This window comes from Nerophis ophidion, linkage group LG04 (genome assembly GCF_033978795.1).
Source record: "Nerophis ophidion isolate RoL-2023_Sa linkage group LG04, RoL_Noph_v1.0, whole genome shotgun sequence".
NCBI lineage: Eukaryota > Metazoa > Chordata > Actinopteri > Syngnathiformes > Syngnathidae > Nerophis > Nerophis ophidion.
The window spans coordinates 59,192,830-59,209,842 of record NC_084614.1 but is presented as its reverse complement, the minus strand read 5'-3'; the positions used below and the strand labels follow the sequence as shown (position 1 = coordinate 59,209,842).

The 17,013-nt window shown below is 42.5% G+C and overlaps 1 protein-coding gene across 2 annotated transcripts in view; it reads left to right on the top strand.

Annotated features, from left to right (window-relative positions):
• The first annotated feature begins 223 nt into the window (after nucleotides 1-223).
• LOC133551658 (serine/threonine-protein kinase 32A-like) overlaps nucleotides 224-17,013 on the top strand; it is a 159,520-nt gene continuing 142,730 nt past the window's right edge. Inside the window, exon 1 of one of the 2 annotated variants that reach the window (XM_061898605.1) lies at nucleotides 224-324. The gene's annotated coding sequence lies outside the window, so the exon portion shown is untranslated. Of the gene's footprint in view, nucleotides 325-14,854; nucleotides 15,066-17,013 lie in introns of those variants that run through there. The other variant, XM_061898604.1, reaches the window with a different exon arrangement.

Here is a 17,013-nt window from a genome sequence, read left to right as displayed (position 1 = left end):
CACAAGACTTACATTTTGGAAAATGTTCCATACAGCAGGAAGAGAGAAAATGCAAAACGATAGATGTAAAACTGTAAAAAAAAAAAAACATATTTTAATAAAAGCTTTCACCCAAATATCCATAATGAATCTGTTACTCTTTGTGGTTGACTGAACACCCTCAATCACGGCATGAAATACAGTACAACACAACAGAGAAATGCCATCATAATGCCCTCCCAAGAGTTGCAATGCAACTGCAGTGTTATTGGATCCCAGACCGCGCAGACTAGTCTGGCTCGACAGGTCATGCAAGTATATTTTGAGGAAATCCACCTTCACCAGGTAAGGAGCATTAAACGTCCACAGAGCCATGATTTGTCGTAATCTGCAACTAAAACCTTGTTTTACGAGTCTCTAAACAATTGCCGCATATTGAGAGTTTCTTGTTGCAAGTATTGTCCACTTCCTGGATTATTTTTGTTTGTTAAAACTGTAATGTTAAGGAACCAATGAGAGATTCCCTGCATGTTTTCACAGGTGCCATGCATTGCGTGTGTTTTAAATTCCAATGCACAAATATTAGTTAAACACAACATTGTTTGATCCCAACAACACATTTTTGCGGTCACCCCGCAGCGGGGGCAGGTGTGTTGTTGTCGGCTTTTGTCTGGTTCACACCTCAATAAAGGCAGCTCCGAGGCAAAATGATTGAGTCAACAGGTGGATGTTATAAGTCTGATCTACTAAGATCCACGCGCTAAACAGAGCTTGCAAACTATAAAATTGCTATTTGCGGACGTGCTGCGTGTGATCGACTTTGTGTACAATTGATAACAAATTCAGGCCGCCTTTATTTAAGATGGTGGCATTAACAGCAAGCATTTTTGCATTTTTTTTATACATGTAAGCAAACCAGTAGACTCCAGAGCACATCATTTTAATTCATTTTATTCAGTCTTTTAAGTCATCCAGCAGGTACGCAATGATATTGCTGAATAGACCACAAGTCTCATATGTTTTACTTTTGATAGTCCTTATATGTTGACAAGCATACATAGGTAGGAGCTGCCGTGCGATTGCCTCCATGTCAGCGCAATTGTCAGTTTGCATATCCTTTCTAGACATACTGAACAGTTTCAGTCTTGATAAATCACACTGCAAGTGGTAAATAATTACATTTGCATTGTCTCATTATTGTGGGCATTCTGATGATCAACAAACATTCTGCATATTCATGAAGACAAACACGCTAAATGGATTGCATGCCTTAGGACAGTGGTCCCGGTGGTACCAATCGGCCACGGCGCGGTGCAGAAGAATTTTTTATTCATTTTTATTTAAAAGAATAAAAAATAAAATAATATATATATATATTTTTTTTATTTTTTATTTTTTTATTTATTTTATTTTATTTTTTTAATTAAATCAACATAAAAAACACAATACATACACTTACAATTAGTGCACCAACCACAAAAACCTCCCTTTTCAATGACAAAGAAAAAAGAAAGTTTGTGATGATGCATTGCCCGGATCATGTTTTGTTTTAGTTTAAGACTCCCTTGGTTCTGTTTCAGCACCCCTTGGTTTGTGTTTGCCATGGGTGCTGATTATTTCAATTAATTAGTGTTCGGGTCGCTCACCTGCTCCCGGGCACTAATCGGAGAGCTATTTATTCCTGCCTTTCGCCACACTCGGTCTGGCTGTTTTGTTTGCTTCATGCGACAAGTTACATTGGTGATTATTGCTTACTTGTTCTATAATAAGCTTTTCCTGTAGCTTACCACAGCTTCCCGTGCTAGCGGCACGCTTGTTCTGTTTTGTATTCCTGACTGATTTATCGAAAATAAAAAATGTTTCCAACTGCACGCTGTTTCCGAGGTCCGTCTGCATCATGGGGAACCGGCCAGCGAATAAAGATGTGACCCAAGCGAAACACAGTGGCGCATTTTAGCATGCATGTGCATGTACAAGCCAGTCTGCTCCACAACAAAAGGTTAGAGAAAAAGAAGGACCTTATTGACTACAACTGGATAAAAATGTTAAAGTTGCGCAAAGCTCTTCAGGTAAACCTTATTATATGGAGCTATCCGCTCACGTAACTAAGGCAAACACATGAAATTCCAAACAGCTTGTGAGGAGCAAATTTGAAAAAAGAAAACATTGTTTTATAAATATTTCCACCATGCCTCTATAGTTTAATTTCAAACTTTATGGGATCCCAAATACACAAAAACAGCTACCTCCAACAGGTAAGAAAAGTTGGTTTTGCATAGGCTGTGTGCCAAAAAACAACAACAAACTATGGGCCTTAATTGGCACCTGTGCGTGACTTTGGACACCCTTAACATAATTTAAATATTAGTTTGATTGCGATGGTGCCATCTCACGATCACAAACATTTTATAATGGTAAAAACATGATTAAAAGGCTTTGAAACGTGCATGCAGCTGGTGAAAGTGATGAGCGAGTGAATGAGTCAAAAAACAGTCCCTCCTCTAGAAGTTTTGGATCTTACTATGGTTGCTATTTTTTATTTGACAAAGTGCTGGTATGCCTGATGAATTATCACTAAAGTCAAACAAAAATGTAACGCCAAATGATTTCTGCATTGACATAACCACGGAAAAAATCACAAAATTGGTCAATAAAACGGAATTTGCAGTTAAACGTAGAGAAAAACGGAAATTGACATAAATGTGAGGGAAATGTTTGGGAAAATAATGTGTCTGGGACCCCTCATTCATTCCCAAAACACTCAACCGCCCCACTCTGCACTAAACAATGTCCAGATGGCCACTTGAAACACCAATGTTGAAACTATAAATCTAAAGCTAGCAAGAACAATCCATACACCCACAACACATTTCATCTGCTTGTGTTGTTGTCAACGACATCATCGATGTAAGATCAATGTACTAACAGGAAGCAGTCGCAACTTGAGTCAGTCTCTTTTATTTTATTTTTAAACCACCTTAAGTCGTCCCCACACTCGTCATGTTTAAAACTGCATCATACTTCACCCTTCAAAATAACAGCGTTGTGCGCAACATCCAGTTTAAGAAATTAAAGGTTTTAAAAAAAAAGTACCTTACGCAAGCATGACATATATTTAAAGCATTTATTGATACATCTACAAAATTATAACGCTTTGATTTATTCTGGACAAAATTGTTCAGACGTGTTGCACCAATAACAGAGGATTTTTGCATTTAACAAAAACATTATAAAACTGTTTTTATGACACAAAAAACACACATACACGTATGTGTAAAGGGTAAAAAACTCAATATTAAAACAATTAAAACGGAAAACCTTAATTCTATTGTTATTTTTCATATTGCTATTGGTACATACATATGCATATACTGTACATATACATTTACTGTACAAACATACATATACTGTACATATACATTTACTGTACAAACATTCGTATACACATTCTGTTCATATACAAGTACATAAACATACATACACTCATGCACATAATCACGTTTCATTAAACATATATCAACGTTGTTGCCCTAGGGTAAACTGGGTAACACATGGCATATTGACAAAGCTTAACCCATTGTTACTATAACAATCTACAAGATTAATATAAGTTGCCTCTCTCTCTTCCTCTCCATCTTTCGGTATTCCTTTTTTTTAATTATTATTTCATTGATTTTTTTTAATTATCTCTCTAGCTATCATTATGTATACGTATTGTTGGATTTGAACAACTGTATTGTTGATAATAGAGGTAAACTATTGGTATTGTTCATGATCAATAGCGCTTTTTCTATTGGTATTTGTATTGCTCCAGTTTTGGTGTCAAAATGTTCATTGTCATTTCTATATTATTATTTATTTTACTAACTGCTTGTTTGCTATCACTTTTACGATCATAATTGTACATATCGTATGTACTGGTGTTGTTCTATTGTTGTGGTTGTTTTTGTTGTTATTGCTGTGTTTGCTGTTGTTGTTTTTGTCTCTCTGTCTAATCCCCCTCTTATCCCGACAATTTCCCCCTGTGTCTTCCTTTTTTTCTCTTTCTATCCCTTCCTGCTCCGGCCCGGCTGCACCAAATGATAATATAAATACATTTAATAAAGTCAAATTCAAATAAGGCAACAAGAGAATTATCCTACACTTCTCTTTTGTAAAGTAAATCTGAACAGCCGATATGGGCATCTACATCAACTATATGAGTTGCCTGAAAAGCTGGACAGGACAAAAAAAAAAAAGATTGCTATTGGTATTTGAATTGTTTACATTATTATACTTGCTGTTTATTCCTTATTAATTTATATATATATATATATATATATATATATATATATATATATATATATATATATATATATATATATATATATATATATATATATATATTTTTTTTTTTATATTGAGTTGCATTTTGGTGGTACAATAAATACTATTTTTTTCAGATGAATGAATATGAATAATCATGTCATTAACCGTGATTTCAATGTCACTTAAAATAATCGTGATTATAATTTTTTTACCATCATCGTCCAGCCCTACCCTTAAATTAAATGGAGGTTTGTGTATTGTTCAGTGCTAGTTCATTACAAAACATTGTTCTCGGACCCAAAAAGAAAATAATTGTCATATTAAAGGACAATATATTCTAATTTATTGGTGCAAAACTTTTACAGTATAATCTGTTGGAAAACTGCCCAACATTCCAGTTGAAAACCGGTGATCCAGTGTGTTTATAAATATTACAGCTGTTTATTATAGTGTGCAGTAGTTTGGAGGTGTAATCGTCAACATGATTTGTGTCTAACTGTTAGTATGCTTAATAGGATATGGATTACTAACGTAACTTTTACAGGAAAATGTAAAATAACTCAAAACCAATCGATGATTATGTGGGTTCATGCTGTAGCCCTTCGCTATAACTAGATGGAGCTATTTCCAAACATAAGACATTCCAAGCAAAGCTGTTGTGTTGCAGAAAAGCCCTTCTAACTCAATGAAAACTATGACTGAATGTCCCCTTTTGCTTGACTACACAGGAGCAACAGTTGCTAGTTCAGGTGCGGTACACTCCATGAATTTGGCCACGTCTTCTCAAAAAGAACATCGGACATATTGGCTGCAGCTAAATGACCGCAGTGAGGCCAGCCTGTTTTTTTTTTTTTAATCATTCATTAGGGATGCTCGTCACTTCACTCACTTTGTGTGGGAGGGCAGATAGCCCACGCGTGGACAAGCGTCTCTCATTGAATGGTTTTGGAAGGACTCAGAGGATAAAAGAAGTGTGCACAGTAAGTAAGTATAGCTCGGTTGGTAGAGTGGCCGTGTCAGTAACTTGAGGGTTCCAGGTTCGATCCCCACTTCAGCCAAACTAGTCACTGTCGTTGTGTCCTTGGGCAAGATACTTTACCCACCTGCCCCCAGTGCCACCCACTCTGGTTTAAATGTAACTTAGATATTGGGTCTTACTATGTAAAGTGCTTTGAGTCAATAGAGAAAAAGCGCTATATAAATATAATTCACTGAATTCACTGAACCCACGGTCCGGACACTCACTCCCTTCTGCTGTCGGCCTTGGACGGCAGACACAGGTGCCACTATTTATAATTCATGGTGGTTAGTGCGCCACATAAATGATGCGTATAATGAAATACTGCAGTCAAGAGATCTGCTCAGTGGGCAGAAAATGCCAATGCAGCAGTAAGGGATCCAATGTTGGATCCTACTAAGAACAGAAGAGCAACATTCTTGCTTCTAACTAATGACTTCATTAACAAACTAAAAAAAGTATATGCAGTCCAAACCTGGGGTTTGCTGGCTTTTTTGCTTGCGGATTTTCTGTATAAAAAGCACAGAAAAATTTGGTACACCATATTTTCTCTTGGCACAGCCAAAGAAAATACCAGGTAACCATAACATGCTTGTTAGAGAGCAGGTATATGTTTCTTCAAATATTTTTCTAATATATACAGTAGAGAAAATATTCATATGGCCCCCTTCCTGGGTGGATCTTGTGCGAGAGGAAGGTGGGGGATTACCGTATTTCCTTGAATTGCCGCCGTGCATATGGTGCGTGCCTGCCTTGAATTACTGCCGGGTCAAACTCGCTTCGCAAAATAATTAGCGCATGCTTAGTATTACCGCCGGGTCAAACTTGTGACGTCACGAGTGACACTTCCCCTGTCATCATTTTCAAAATGGAAGAGGCTGATTTCAATACCAGTAATTTGAAATCGCATAAAGGGAAGAAGATTAAGAGCTATTCAGTGGGATTTAAGGTCCAAGCTATTGAATACCGGTATGCTAAAAAGAACAGTAAGCAGCTATGTTTTATTAATATACCGGTACCTGTGGAGAGGTGGAGCCGACGGTCCGACAGACAGGCAGGGCATGCTGGAGCCCGGCCCAAGATGGCGGCAAGGAGACGGCGAGCGAGCGGAGAGGAGGAGCGTAAGAGCGACCTGGACTGAGGTTTTATTGAAAAATAAACAAAGTCAAGCTGCTCAAGCCATGTCCTTTCTTGGTAGTCCTGGGAACCCGCAAGGCGACGGCTTGAGAATGTCACAATACAGTAGCTGCGTGTGTCAAATATGAGTCATTAAATGACTCCCGCCTTCTGGTGGAAGAGGGCGCTAGTAATCCTTCTTGCCACTACTCGGCTGCAGAAGAAGTGACAATGAGTGACGTGATATGTGCCGGGACGGATATGACGGACCTTTTAGGATGTAACACTCCTATGCTGGCTATGTCAACAACCGGGTTGAAATAAAGCATGTTCCAGTCCTAAATACCCAGTGTATTATTTTTAAAATAACACTTCCTGGTGGCAGCGGTGGGATAAAGAGATCACCCACAGAGCAGAACAGGAGGGGGAGTTGTCAGAGGGTAATTCTGTCGTCGCCCGCACTTGAGGAGCCGAGCTAACTGATAGCAGCGGTCTGATATCAGATTTCTAAACTAAACTTTCAATCGAAGCAGGAGGTAATAAAGGAAGATCTCTATCGAGACAGAGAGACTTTTAAAACTGAAGAAATATAAGGAAGACTTCAAAAAACAAGTTATGTTGCTTTTGGTCAGAAGGAGCTGGCATGGACTATATTTATAAGTAAAGGTAAAACCATAAAAACATTTTTTTTAATTAAATGTGCTTTTCATGATGGTATCCTTACATCACACTCAAATTTTTACTGAATGCCTTTGGTAAGTACCTGAGTGAGAATATGTTTTAAAATAATTAATGCATGCTTACTTTTACCGCATGCCTTTGGTAAGCCCAGGAGTGAGAAGAGGTTTTAAATTAATTGAGGCCCTGGCGGCAATTCAAGGAAATGCGGTAGTCACTTAGTAATGCAGTCTGCTGAAAATATTGGAAAGTGCCACTCTACATTGCAACTGACACTGGGGTCAAATTTCTAATAAATACAGTAGAGAAGATATTCACATGGCCCCATTCCTGGGTGGATCTTGTGTGAGAGGAAGTTGGGAGGATTAGTCACTTAGCAATGCAGTCGAGTGAAAATGATGGAAAGCGCCACTCAACATAGCAACTGACATTGGGATCAAATTTTGAATTGCCGCAATATTTTAAGAAATTCAACATTCCAATGCACCCCCCAATTGATCACGCTTCATATGTCAACTTAACCGCGAGGAATGGGGCCATATAAATCTCCTTTCTACTGGTTATCATTTGATATTTGTCACACAATGGGGCTACGAACACTGCGTAGCAATTTTCCGTCTTTGCTGGTAGTACCAGGGTTGTGACAGAGGCTGGAAAACTCTGGGGGAAAAGCAAACTCTGGATATTTATACAGCGAAAGTCAAACAGCTTCTCCCCGAGCAATTCATAACTTTTCTTCCTGTCACTCACACCGGTGACCTGCAGAAAAACAGTCGCAGCACAAAAGAGACCCCCTTGAATAAAACGCGTCTTGGGGATTTAGCAAACAGAGGAAGAGTTATGATGCTGATTTTAAAACGATGACGATTATTGAAGCAAAAATCTTTTAATTTGAACTGTGGGGCAACAAACAGTTTCTTCTATGGAATGTAACAGGTTTTTTTACATCGATATTCATTGATACAGTTGTTGGCTGCATCTCTGAAGAGATTCAACGGCTGTGTGCTTAAGCAACTTTAGTCATGTGAAATGATGTTGAGGTTTACAGCACGACACGTCACACAGTCGTGACTGCATTTTTAAGTGAAGCCTAGCGAGCTCTGGCAAACTGTTTCTGAGGCATTTTAAGTGCACCGGACACCGTTTAAAGTGGCAGACCACAAGCAGCAAATTCCATCTTTGCGATCAAGGTAAAAATGCAAGACCAGGCTCTTTACAAAACTATAATATACTGTATTAATAATGATGGTTTAGATTTATATTGCGCTTTTCTATTATTAGATACTCAAAGCGCTCACAGAGAAGTGGGAACCCATCATTCATTCACACCTGGTGGTGGTAAGTTACATCTGTAGCCACAGCTGCCCTGGGGTAGACTGACGGAAGCATGGCTGGCAGTTTGCACCTACGGCCCAACGGACCAACACCTATCATTCATTCACCAGTGTGAGCGGCACCGGGGGCAAGGGTGAAGTGTCCTGCCCAAGGACACAACGTCAGCGATTTGGATGTCAATAGGCGGGGAGCGAACCTGCAACCCTCAGGTTTCTGGCACGACCGCTCTACCCACTACGCCATGTCGCCCCTTGGTTTTTGGCTTGGATTTCTATTGGGGAAGCAGTGTACTATCAACACCGTGTATGGTGCGGATGGTGTTCTGCTGACCTCAACTGCGGATGTTGTGGATAGGTGGAAGGAATAGCTCGAAGACCTCCTCAATCCCACCAACACGTCTTCCTATGAGGAAGCAGTGCCTGGGGAATCTGTGGTGGACTCTCCTATTTCTGGGGCTGAGGTCGCTGAGGTAGTTAAAAAGCTCCTCGGTGGCAAGGCCCTGGGGGTGGACGAGATCCGCCCGGAGTTCCATAAGGCTCTGGATGCTGTGGGGCTGTCTTGGTTGACAAGACTCTGCAGCATCGCGTGGACATCGGGGGCGGTACCTCTGGATTGGCAGACCGGGGTGGTGGTTCCTCTCTTTAAGAAGGGGGACCGGAGGGTGTGTTCCAACTATCGTGGGATCACACTCCTCAGCCTTCCCGGTAAGGTTTATTCAGGTGTACTGGAGAGGAGGCTACGCCGGATAGTCAAACCTCAGATTCAGGAGGAACAGTGTGGTTTTCATCCTGGTCGTGGAACTGTGGACCAGCTCTATACTCTCGGCAGGGTTCTTGAGGGTGCATGGGAGTTTGCCCAACCAGTCTACATGTGCTTTGTGGACTTGAAGAAGGCATTCGACCGTGTCCCTCGGGAAGTCCTGTGGGGAGTGCTCAGAGAGTATGGGGTATCGGACTGTCTTATTGTGGCGGTCCGCTCCCTGTACGATCAGTGCCAGAGCTTGGTCCGCATTGCCGGCAGTAAGTCGAACAAATTTCCAGTGAGGGTTGGACTCCGCCAAGGCTGTCCTTTGTCACCGATTCTGTTCATAACTTTTATGGACAGAATTTCTAGGCGTAGTCAAGGCGTTGAGGGGTTCCGGTTTGGTGACCGCAGGATTAGGTCTCTGCTTTTTGCAGATGATGTGGTCCTAATGGCTTCATCTGACCGGGATCTTCAGCTCTCACTGGATCGGTTTGCAGCCGAGTGTGAAGCGACCGGAATGAGAATCAGCACCTCCAAGTCCGAGTCCATGGTTCTCGACTGGAAAAGGGTGGAGTGCCATCTCCGGGTTGGGGAGGAGACCCTGCCCCAAGTGGAGGAGTTCAAGTACCTAGGAGTCTTGTTCACGAGTGAGGGAAGAGTGGATCGTGAGATCAACAGGCGGATCGGTGCGGCGTCTTCAGTAATGCGGACGTTGTACCGATCCGTTGTGGGGAAGAAGGAGCTGAGCCGAAAGGCAAAGCTCTCAATTTACCGGTCGATCAACGTTCCCACCCTCACCTATGGTCATGAGCTTTGGGTCATGACCGAAAGGATAAGATCACGGGTACAAGCGGCCGAAATGAGTTTCCTCCGCCGGGTGGCGGGGCTCTCCCTTAGAGATAGGGTGAGAAGCTCTGCCATCCGGGAGGAGCTCAAAGTAAAGCCGCTGCTCCTCCACATCGAGAGGAGCCAGATGAGGTGGTTCGGGCATCTGGTCAGGATGCCACCCGAACGCCTCCCTAGGGAGGTGTTTAGGGCACGTCCATTCGCCAGGAGGCCACGGGGAAGACCCAGGACACCTTGGGAAGACTATGTCTCCCGGCTGGCCTGGGAACGCCTCGGGATCCCCCGGAAGAGCTAGACAAAGTGGCCTGGGAAAGGGAAGTCTGGGTTTCCCTGCTTAGGCTGTTTCCCCCGCGACCCGACCTCTGATAAGCGGAAGAAGATGGATGGATGGATGGATAGATTTCTATTGTAGGAGTAGGAATGGGTACAGAATTCGCTACTTGAATAGGCACTGACCAAATTCTGTTTCGGTACTACTGGGTATCAATTTACATAAGATCAAAAAGTTCCATGTTTCGTTAACTTTGTTGCATGTGATGTCTCGTCCGGTTGCTCAAATTCTTGGCGAGGAAACAATCATCCAAGCAGCACTCCGATCAGACTAAGCTGTACCGCCTCTACGTAACGTTGCATGTTCCCATGCCAACAAAACAAGTACGCTTGATAGAAAACGTTCAAACTTACATTCAGGCTTTACTTTACAAAATGCAGTAGATCAATGCTGATTTACATTGGCTATGTCGTATATACACTACGGATTGACATTTGTTAAAAAGTTCAAGTACCAATGATTGTCACACACACACTAGGTGTGGCAAAAATATACTCTGCATTTGACCCATCACCCTTGATCAACCCCTGCGAGGTGAGGGGAGCAGTAAGCAGCAGCAGTTGCCTCGCCCAAGAATCATTTTTGGTGATTTAACCTCCAATTCCAGTCCTTGATGCTGAGTGCCAAGCAGGGAGGTAATGGGTCCCATTTTTATAGTCTTTAGTATGAACTCACAACCTACCGATCTCAGGGCGGACACTCTAACCACTAGGCCACTGAGAAGAATCGCCATTTAAAATTTGCTGTTTTAAATGGCGATCTCAGCACCTCCAAATTTGGTCATTAGAATTACAACTAAGATGCAAAATACAATCGAACAGCTGTTGTGTACACAATAAATACAATACTTACAGCACTTAGTCAAGTTTTTAGTGTATAGTCCAGGGGTGTCAAAGTAATTTTAGCTCAGGGGCCGCATGGATGAAACTCTATTCCCAAGTGGGCCGGAATGGTAAAATCATGGCATGATGACTTTAAAATTAAGACCTCTCCACGTTGTTTTCTTTGGGTTACTTTGGCCAAAAATAGAACAAGTACATTCTGAAAACGTACAAATCACAAATAATCCTCTGGACAAAAACTTCAACAACACTTCCAGAGTGGGGAAAATTCTGAGAAAACTGGTGCAGCTTCAAAAAGACGATGAGCTTAGACTTTGTCTCAGTGTATGTACAAAGCCAGGACTAAACTTTTAAGTCAGTCTTTCTGGGATTGAACACAAAACACAATATGTAAACTCTTCTAGGTATCAAATACCTCTATGTCCACGTATCAATCCAGTGCTAACTCAAGAAACCGAGGTAAAAACTGTTCAAAAGGGTTAAGTTCACTTTTCTCGTGTTTGACAGAGACATTTTGGGGTAACGAGGGTGTCAAATGATGTGTTCGAGGCAAAAGACATGAAACGGCAGGTTCTAATTTTCATGTGGGTCGAGGAGGAGGAGCCACAGTCCCCCTTTACTACGTACCTCTTGCTTGGCCCCGGTATAAACGGTTTGCTTGCCTAACAGAATTGCCATTGTGACATCCAGTGCACACATTTAGAACAGCAGTTTCTTTTGTTTAAATAAAAAGTAGCTTATTTTGATACTTGGCAAACTTGCCATTTGGGCCGTACGTTTGACACCCCTGGTATAGTCGGTAACAGTCTGAAACACAAACTGTGGTTGACTTTGTATGCAACTTTATTTCTGTGGTGTTTTATTTTGCAACTTTACTCAATAACAACAAAAACAACAATGACAACGATCGCGGGCTGTCCACCCCCCAAGACGAAAAAAGAGGTGAGGCAGTTTTTGGGTATGGCAGGGTACTACCGGCGGTTTATTCCCCGGTTCGCAGACCTGACCAGCCCACTGACTGACCTAATCCCGAAAGGATGCGCCAGAACTGGTCCAGTGGACGGAGCAGTGCCAGTGGGTGTTTGAAAAGATAAGATCAGCACTCTGTGTGGAGGCGGTGCGTTGGAGACCATGAGGGGAGGGAGACAGAGGAAGCAAGGAGCGCGAGGGGACATTTTGCTGAAAAGCCAAAACGAACATTGAAAAAAAAACCTGAACTAGGGCGTGTGGCCGTGGTCTGTGGTCCAAAAGAACCCGGCAAGAGCAGAGCTTGTTACAGTTCCTTTTTGTAATCCAAGTTAGAATTAAGATTTATCTGGGGTCATGTTTGGAGTCAAATGAAAATGTGTCTGTACATCAGGGGTGTCAAACGTACGGCCCGAGGGCCAGATCAGGCTCGCAAACAGACTTTATCTGTGGTTGATTTATATAGGCTAGTAAGGTAAAGTATTGTACCTGAGATGTTTCGGCTACCTTGCTTCTGCAGCCTTCATCAGAGGCGTCACGTGATGTTAGCGTGACGTCGTCTGTGAGGTGTTATATGGATTTTTCCATCCCAGCTGAAGTGGTGGGATGGCGGCGTGCGCCAGGGGTAGAGCAGGACACTCCCTGTCGTCAGGATGTCTATCAAACGGCCGGGGGCGATACCTCTGAGGAAGGCTGCAGAAGCAAGGTAGCCAAAACTTGTCAGGTACAAAACTTTACCTTACTAGCCTATATGAATCAACTATTTATAAATACACATTAGTAGGCTAAATGTACCTCTTCAACATAGGTTTTATCCGGCCCGCAGAATGAGTTTGCCAAGTATAAAAATGAACCTGAAATTTTTGAATGAAAGAAACCGCTGTTCTAAATGTGTCCACTGGATGTCGCAATAGCAATTCTTTGTATCTTTGTAGATGATACTACATAGCTCAGTCGAGGAAAACGATGAAACCACATACATGACATCCTTTAATTTGATTTTGATATACTTGTTTTATCTTGATAGATTGAAAATTAGTGAGTTCATTGTTGAACAACCATTACATAATTTATTCAGAAAATATAAATAGAATAGGGCAGCACGATAGGAGAGGGGTTAGTGCGTCTGCCTCATAATACGAAGGTCCTGAGTAGTCCTGGGTTCAATCCCGGGCTCGGGATCTTTCTGTGTGGAGTCTACATGTCCTCCCCTGCGTGGGTTCCCTCCGGGTACTCCGGCTTCCTCCCACCTCAAAGACATGCACCTGGGGATAGGTTGATTGGCAACATTTAATTGGCCCTAGTGTGTGAATGTGAGTGTGAATGTTGTCTGTCTATCTGTGTTGGCCCTGCGATGCGGTGGCAACTCGTCCAGGGTGTACACCGCCTCCTGCCCGATTGTAGCTGAGATAGGCTACAACCTGGAAGGGAATAAGCGGTAGGAAATGGATGGATAAATAGAATACTATTAAATGCAACATGTATGTAAAAAAAACTAAAAAACATTATGAATGTGCTACTTCTATTTTTAAACAAAGAAAACGATCTGCAGTTGTCATTATTTTTAAGTTATCGTGCTGCGATTTTACCAGTCTGGCCCACTTGGGAGTAGATTTCTCTCCATGTGGGCCCCCCTCGATCTAAAAGGAGTTTGACGCCCCTGCTGTACATGGACAAGTCCCCAAGTTTTGGAAGTGAAATGAACAGAATGGACATTGGAATTGTAAAACACACCAACAGACAACAACACTGACGAGCTGGTCTAGCCATCGTGGTTAGTGTCCGCCCTGTGATCGGTAGGTCGTAAGTTCCAACTGAGTCATACACATCCATCCATCCATTTTCTACCGTTTATTCCCTTTGTGGTCGCGGAGGTCACTGGTGCCTATCTCAACTACAATCGGGAGGAAGGCGTCGTACACCCTGGACAAGTCGCCATCTCACCCCAGCGCCAACACAGACAGACAGACAACATTCACACTCACATTCACACACTAGGGCCAATTTAGTTTTGCCAATCAACCTATCGCCAGGTGCATGTATTTGGAAGTATGTGGAAGCATGTTCTCCACGCATTCACGGGGAGAACATGCAAACTCCACACAGAAAGATCCCGAGCCCGGGATTGAACCCAGGACTACTCAGGACCTTTGTATTGTGAGGCAGACGCACTAACCCCTGTTCCACCGTGCTGCCCCCGAGTCATAACAAAGACTATAAAAAATGGGGCCCATTACCTCCCTGCATGGCACTCAGCATCAAGGGGTGGAATTGTGGGGTTCCATCCATCCATTTCCTACCGCTTTTCCCTTTTGGGAGGGAGGGGGGGTCGCTGCAGCCTATCTCAGCTGCATTCGGGCGAAAGGCAGGGTACGCCCTGGACAAGTCTCCATCTCATCGCAGGGCCGGAATTGGGGGTTAAATCACTAGAATGATTCCTGAGCACGGCCACCGCTGCTACTCACTGCTCCCCTCACCTCCCAGGGAGTGGAACAAGGTCAAATGCAGAGGGTTATTTCACCACACCTATAGTGTGTGCGTGTGACTATCAGTGGTACTTTAACTTTATAAGGTCCACTTGACAACTGCTATCATCATACGTATTGCACTTTGATCGCCAGCCCATGCAGCTCCCAGCTCCACGATGAGCATGCGTGTGTGTGCGCACACTCACTCACTGTGGAGGTCAGTCGCTCTTTTCCCATCGTGAACAGCAGACGTTCCCCCACTAAACATCATTTTGACACGCAGCGCTCCTCTTTTTTTTTTTTTTTTTGGTCATTGCTCGTCTCCATTGTTTGGGGCTGTGGGGGGACAAGTAATGCCTCAAGAGCCGCACTGTTGCTCTCCTTTGCGAGCCGAGCCGGAGATGCTCTCATAAGCTCCATGTGCGCAGAGAAAGGTACGTGCGTGGTCACACTTTCCATTCTGTGCATGCTTCGCCTTTCATCATCATCATCAACATCCCAGTGGTTGTCCTACAGGGAGCTCCGCGATGCAGTTTTTGGGGATATTCAAATATGACACGCAGGCTGTGAGTGACACGGCATGACAAAAGGGGGCTTTTATCCTCCCCCATGTGCATACCTGTAGTTTATGCCTGTATTTAATTTCTTTCCAACTGCGATTATAGGACCCATTCGTGAGTCATAAATCACGTGTCAGTACAAAAATGCTGCTGATACTCAGCATGGTGCTATTATGTTCGTCTCTATGCCTCATTTAAGTAATGTTTTGGGGCTATTCTGTGTATTGATAGCATCTCCAAATAAACACATGTATGTTCCATATTTACACCAAATTGACAAAACATTGGCGTTCTTGCGCAAAGGATAAACTCTATAATTATGCGCTCCTCAAAGAAAAATAATTGCTTCAAATGAAAGATCAACTGTGCTCCTGCAGTGTATTGCCCTGATGAAAGAAAGTGTGTCATAAAGACGCCTGACAGGTGAGTCGACAGTAGAATGACAGCGTAATGGAATAAGGCTCAATTATAATAGAGTTGCATAGTTCGGTGTACTGTAATTAACTTCACGACAGGAATGTTTTCCAAATGTCAATTCGTATGTAAGTCTAAAAATAAGTTACCGTATTTCCTTGAATTGCCGCCGGGGCGCTAATTAATTTAAAACCTCTTCTCACTCCTGCGCTTACCAAAGGCATGTGGTCAAAGTAAGCATGCACTAATTATTTTAAAACCTGTTCTCACTCCGGCACTTACCAAAGGTTTGCAGTAAAAAAATGAGTGTGAGGTAAGCTTGGACCTTAAATCCCACTGAATAGCTCTTAATCTTCTTCCCTTTATGCGATTTCAAATTACCGGTATTGAAATCAGCCTCCTCCATTTTGAAAATGATGATAGGGGAAGTGTCACGAGTTTGACCAGGCGGTAATACTAAGCATGCACTAATTATTTTGGGAAGCGAGTTTGACCCGGCAGTAATTCAAGGCAGGCGTGTTGCGATCCGCTGCTCGGATCTCCACATATTGTTGCTTATTGTTCCATTTTTGTATCACTCTGTTGTTTGACGTCTCTATTTCCTTTATTTTAGTCTGTCACCATGGTAGCTCATTAGTTCACCTGCCCCTTTTTATCTATGCACACCGGTTTCTTCTAATCAACTCCCTTATTTAAGCCCGACCGTTTTCTTTATTCCGTTTTCTTTATTCTCTAATTTGCCTTCGAGCAACATTCACGACTGCCTACTACACTTATGTACATTCTCGCTAGCTTTTCACGCTAAGCCTTTGTTTTATTCCAGCTCTCACGCTGATGAATTGTTTTTCCTTTTTGTGTGCCTTTGTGCCAAATATAGTTTTTCTGTTTTCTATTCCTAGCTTTTATGCTAGCGCCCTTGGTTTGTTTTGTCTTTTAGCTCATGTATTTTTGTTCGTAGTCTGCTTTTGTTAAGTTTAATAAATCATTTAAACTTACCGTTGCTGTGTTCATGCCGACGCATACACGAAGGAACAAATTTGGCATCACTATGCCAACCAGTCGTAATAAGGTGCACACTTTGTGCCCTGGGGCATTTCAAGGAAATAGGGTAGTCACTTTTTCCCCCCCTTTTTAGCGAGACAAAGATAATTTATGTATTATTTGTTTGCTTACGATGGTTTATTATTTATTATTTTTTTGTATACAGTTCTGTTACAGAGAACAAGGAAATTGCATTAAGTTGCTATACGGTGTGAAAAAGGTTAGGATTAAATGAGCTCTGCTTCTCCATACTCCTTTTCGGACGTGCTGTGATGAAACAACTGGAATTGTGTAATGCATTACATTGTATCGTATGCATTTTCCAAATAAACTGAAACTGGGGCAGCACGGTGGAGAAGGGGTTAGT